The sequence below is a fragment of the Triturus cristatus genome, chromosome 4_2 (assembly GCF_964204655.1).
Source record: "Triturus cristatus chromosome 4_2, aTriCri1.1, whole genome shotgun sequence".
NCBI classification, from domain to species: Eukaryota; Metazoa; Chordata; class Amphibia; order Caudata; family Salamandridae; genus Triturus; species Triturus cristatus.
Window position 1 is genome coordinate 553,365,427 of NC_140586.1, and position 6,000 is coordinate 553,371,426.

Sequence of the window (6,000 nt, forward strand, 5' to 3'; positions counted from 1 at the left end):
AGGTTTCCTGCTTGGGGAGGTGCTAGCACCTCCCCAGACAGCCTTTAGTGTATTGGGGCAGGGTGGGCTGAAAGGAATGAGACATGCCTGGGGCACACAAGGTGTTCCTTGCATAGTCCAGTTCAAACCGGCGCTGGGGCACTCCAGCCCCAGCTCTGGCGCGAAACTGGACAAAGGGAAGTGGGTGTAACCACCCCCTCCCAGGTCCCACCCATAAGGCGTGACCTAGCAGGTATCCCAGCCCCCAGATTAGTATAAGAGTGGGAGTTGGGCCTCAAGACTTTAGATTATCCTGAACCTGCAAAACTGAACAGAAACTCTGGACCTTCGACATTCGACGAAAGAAGAAGACTGAAGAATCTCCCTTGTAGCCAAGGAGTGGCTACCCTGTGCAAACAGGCACCATCAAGAGACTACCCTTTGCTTTGCGACCGTTCTACGAGGAACCGACTGCAGAGCCCGACCGGAGCCTCGACTTCCAGACTTCTCCGACCCTCATCCACATCTGCAGCAGAGCTGAGATCCGTGGAGGCGACGAGCGACGTGGGACCGGCTACCTGGGAAAAGTGGCTAGTAACTTACAGCGCAGCTTCTGAGGTACCCTCGAAGTTGTGCACCGGGGATTGAGAAGCCCCAACCCCAAGCACCAACTGCACCGAAGATCAGCCCCCCACACTCCACGAGTCCTGCGTGGGGCCCTGCAGCATTTTCCTGCTTGCCGCGTCTGTCCGGTTGCTTGCCCGCTGGCTAGTGGCCTCTGTGACGACGCTCCCTGAAATCTTCTGCGCTGGTTTGGCTCCTCCAGACTGGCTCCCGCTTCTCTGCAAAGAAGAAGCACCCCAGACCCTCCTGGTCTGCACCAGAAGCAAGTCCCTTGTTCTTCGTGGGTTCCGCTTGCCAAGGCTTGGTGAGTCCTAGTCCAACTTCGACGCCGCCGACAGCAAGAGCCTTCGTGGGACAGCTCGCCTCCTGGTCCTGGTCGTCCTCGACGCTTCCTGGTCCTCCTGGCTGCAGCGACAAGCTTCACCTTCACCTGCAACTCTTCACGACATCGCCTGGTTCCTTCCTGGTTCCACGTGGTCACTGGCTAGTGACCTTGACTCTGTCCCTTCTGCTTGCAGGTTTCTTCTCTTCTTGATCCCAGGCTTGGGATCCACCGGACTCTCTCCCCTGACTGCCTGTCAGCATCTTTCTTCAGGCATCCATAGGAGTCGACGACGAAAACGACGCATCTTCACCCCTATGCACCCGCAGCCTGTGGGCTAGGTAACTTGGGTACTCCGGTGCTCAGCAGGATAGTGACTATCCTAGTGTCTAGTTTTCAAGTCTCAACTTCCTAGCTACTCCGGAAGTGTCCTAAATCTATCTATTTCTAAACTGTAACATTGCTATTGACTTTCACGCATTACGCGTGAGTGTTTCCACTCTGCACACGAATCCCGTGGGCCTCCCACTTCCTAACTAACGCTAGTGTAGTGTAGCCCCAGCGATTCCCTAGGCCTAGGCCTATTCTATTTCCGTGACAGTTGTTCTTATACCACTTACTTAGTATATGGTTTGCGTGGCCCCTAGGGCCTAACTGTATTACTTACCTGTGTGACTTACTGTATGCATTAATAAGACTGTGTTGTACTTACCTCTAAACTCATAAAGAGTGCTGAGGGTTGCTCAGAATAAATACACTTTATTTTATATATATATCTGTTGTGGTGTCCTTTCATTTGGTATTCAAGGGATTATATATGGTATCACAGCTGGCTTCACATGCCATTCAGAGTTTAGCCTAAGACTGCTCTTGTCCATGCTACCACTAGGATAGCTGGTCTATAAGGTTGACTTTACAACCAATCACCATAAGGGTATTTGGACTGATATAAGGTGTACACTATAACTAGTGACATCATACATCAGGCCAACTTCTCACAGTTCCTTTTCACTTCATTCATACCATAAGATTAAGTGCTGGTAAAACAAGCTGCTTTACACTCCTTCTGGACTAAGTCTGAAGGTTTCTCTCCACAGCTACCACTTAGCAAGCTTTCTAAGGTTGTTGAAGACCACTAAAATCACCATACTAAGCCAGCCACCTACATGATGTCCTCACAGAATCCTCACTAGCAAGTCTGCCCACAGCATCCGTTAGACCCTCCGGATCCATATTTGGATCTGTATCCATATTGGCGGTGACACTGGACACTGTGCTGATGTCTCTTTCTGACCCCAGATGGCATTGGGTGCGACGCCTGTATTACCATTCGGATTGGACACCTTCTCTCCTCCTCCTACAGTCTCTTGCTGTTTACTTATGGGGCAACAGGCTTTCGGAGGTGGAGATGAGCTGGGGTTTATGTACCACATAGACCAGACTGTTCAGCCTCCTCTAGAGGATAGTTGGCTGATGCAGCTGGGTGAGGTTAGTGGTTTTAAGTCCTCGCCATCTTCGGATCTTCCCCCACACCCACCCTTGCTACAGAGGTGCTGAAGAGGGCAGCTGCAGTACTAGACTTGCAGCTCCCCTCAGTGGAAGTGACCACGGACTCCTTGATAGAATTGCTTCATCGGGACCAAACGGGGGAGGAGTCTGTGCTCCCCTACAGTGAGGCACTGTATGACCTTTTATTAGGGGCTTTGGTTAAGACGTTACTGTGGCCACTGTGGACTTATCCATAGGCCATATACATTGACTTGTCCCTGGGGACCCAGCCTGTCTTTTCCGGCATACAGTTCACTAAGTTTTGTGGTGCAGGCTGCTACAGCCTCCTCTGACCCCAATGTCTTTCCTAATGTTTCACCAGACAGGGAGTCCAGAAGATTGGAACTTTTGGAAGAAACTCCTTCTTCTCAACTAGCTCAGAATTGCGATCAATCAGTACTCATGCATTCTGGGCCACTTTTCCCATGCATTGTGAGATTCAGTGGCGTGCCTTCGCTCCTGGAGGAGTCCCAGAAAGAACTCAGCCAGACACTCCATGATGGCTCAGAGGCAGCTAAGTTTGCAAAAAGATGCAGTATGGATGCCACGGACTCAGTGGGTCGAGCTATGGCACATTCAGAGGCACTTCGCCTTCATGCTTGGCTGCGCAACTCTGGATTTTTCAAAGCTGTCCAAGCCACTTAGGAGGACATTCCCTTAAATGGGGTTCGCCTGTTCAGCACACATGCCGATTCGGCATTGCGGGGTTTTAGAGACAGTCGGGTAGAACAGACTCTTAACTATTAACTCTTTTGTCTTGCTCCTTAGCTCCCCATTTGCTTTGGTAGTAAGGGAGACATTCATATTTGATTATTGGTAAAGATGTGGCCCTATCTGTGTGTAGTTCCATAGGCTCTTCCTGTTGAGAATAAGCTTCAACCTCCCTCCCATGCCCCACCGTTTTTAGGTTTTTTCCCTTTACTGTTCAAAGGAATCATGCCATCTTCTGTTGGAATCCAGTCAGGTGTTTCTTCCTTGTGCACGAATCTTTATTTTTTAAAGCCTGTCGTAGACCGCTTTTAACTTCTACTACCTGGGAGGTATTTTCTTTGTCGCCCTAAATGGGTTTACACCTCCTGGAACAGTTTTTGCTTTTCTTTTCTGAAGAGTTGTCTGTATGCTAATTTTTCCATGCTGTATGTAGAGCATCTTCTGTATGCCTTATGGGCATTATTAGGTATGATTATGTTACTTTTTGTATCTCGTATAAGGCGCTTATAATTTTCACTCTCTGTTCGACCTTGTACATGACTCACCACTTTGCACATGTACCTCCTTACGGAGACCCACGTTTCTCTTTGCCTCAATCTGTAGAGCATTACTTATGCTCCTGTTGTGGTGGTGTTCTCTTCTGTCGAGAGGATTTTCGTTTCCCAAATGAGCAGTGGGACAAGTGGTAAAGTCCATGACCTGCAGTACATCTTTCGTTACTGGTCTAGCTAGTGTTTCCAGCTAGAACTTTGCTTCTTAGCGAGGTGCTTGTGATCTACCTCAGCGGGATGGGCTCCTGCCACTGGTCTCTCAGGCATCTGTGGTACACGGGTTCTCTTCCCTCTTGTGTTCTCTATAGAAAGGCATTTTTCCTTTGTTATTGTACTCTGCTGGACTGCCTTGTTTGTGGCATCCTTCCAACATTCATAATCTGTGCAGATCATGCTCAAGAGACTGTTCTTTTGTAGGCTTCAATAATTTGGATATTCCACCCCTGCACCAAATACAGATCCTCTGATCTACTACTTTTGAGTTGCATACCTGATATTACATGATCGACATTGCCATATGCACCAGCACTGCTCCTGCAAGTCACGTCGCGAGGTGGTGTAATTACGTCAGCCTCGGAGCAGTCGGACAGGCTAGAGGCGGGAATTCAAACACTAGGTGATTTATATCAAGTTAATACCCTACTTCCCTGCAAGACAATAACGGAAATAATTGACTTACCTGCTGGCCAGTTTCTACTGTATAATTCCCTTCTTGCGGCCCTGGGGAACAAATGGGGGGACATTGCCATGTAAAACACCATACACTTAACCATCCAGTATTTGCATGTCATGGGGAGGGGAAGGCATCTCACCAACTGGTTCGCTGATTCGCTACGCCAGCACACAGAATTGACACTAATACCATTGAAGCAACACTGGGAAGCAGACGGACATCGCCCCTTCACTGATGAAGCATTGGCTGAGGTGCTGAGCAGTCCTATCTATATTCCCCACAATGCTCGCTTCTGCCTCATCCAACATTACATAATTCAAAGGGCATACCTCACAACTGCCAAAATAAACAGATCTTTCCACTGCAGGGATGCAGCCTGCCTTAAGTGCCAGGTCACTGATGCTGATCTCCTTCACATGCTGTGGACCTGCCCATCTTTGCACACTTACTGGTGCTCGGTTGGCACTGCCTTAGCTGCCTGCACTGGCCGCACCCTATCACACAACTGGGAGGAGTATATATTACACCTCTACCCTAGAAGTAAACGGCAAAAGGTCACCTCCTGCTCTCTTGACCTGGGTATACGGACAGCCAAGCTCCTGATCATAAAACAAATGGAAGTCACCCTCTCCTCCCACCTTAATGGCCTGGAGACAGTTTTTGCTGGTATGGGCTAGGGCGGAAAGCATGGCATTACGCACTGAGGATACCTTGGGTCTCCACAAAAACCCTACAGCATCAAGCTTAGGTTCTATTCTGCATGACTTTAAGGGCGCACATCCAGGTGATGCACAAGTCTCTGTCCCCGCCTCCCTGACAGACCCATACAATGTATGTTCCTAATCTGGTATTGTGCAACAGAGGCAAGCGAGGAGGGAGTGGCCTAAGTCCTTGCCCCATCACACCACCTCCTCTCCCTAACGTTTTGAGCTGCGAGCATGTCTGATATATTTGCTACTACCACAAGCAGGGACCAGTCAACATTCCAAAATGGCCACTCTTCCTGGTTCTATTTATATGTCCACTCCTTCAGCTTACCTTTTCCCAAATCCATGTAAATAGACCACTCACTTCATTAATGACTGCTGTGGAGGCAGACTCTTAACCTATGCACGCTCAACATAGATGTGATTATGAGCCATCCCTTTTCTGAACCGAAGTCGGCATTAGAATGCTCATTACACTGCAATTGGAAAAACTATAAACAATTTATTGACAGTCCTATACATGGCAACTATGCTTGCATTGAAACACCCATTCCTTGTGGATGTGCCTGCTCATTTTCTTAAACGCTTGCATGTGGATGTATAATAAACAAACTGTTGTAAACAAACATAAGAGAAAAAGAAATTATGTGGGGTGGGTCAAAGTCTAAGAATGGCCTATTGATCTTATGTTCAGATTTCTCGTTCCTTTTACTGAGTTCATCTGTTTATTGAAGTGTATGCATATGGCCTCATCACTGAGGTATATTGGACATAGTACACAGATTATCCGAACCAGTAAACTGCAGTTGGTAATACTCATAAGCGCTCTTACCTGTACACCCCTTTTGATACAGTTGACTGCTCCATTTCAAGCGCTAGGTACCA

At 48.3% G+C, this 6,000-nt stretch overlaps 1 protein-coding gene across 4 annotated transcripts in view; it reads left to right on the forward strand.

Moving 5' to 3' along the window:
• Positions 1-6,000, forward strand: part of BRDT (bromodomain testis associated) — a 1,895,586-nt gene that overhangs the window by 624,104 nt on the left and 1,265,482 nt on the right. The window lies entirely within an intron of this gene.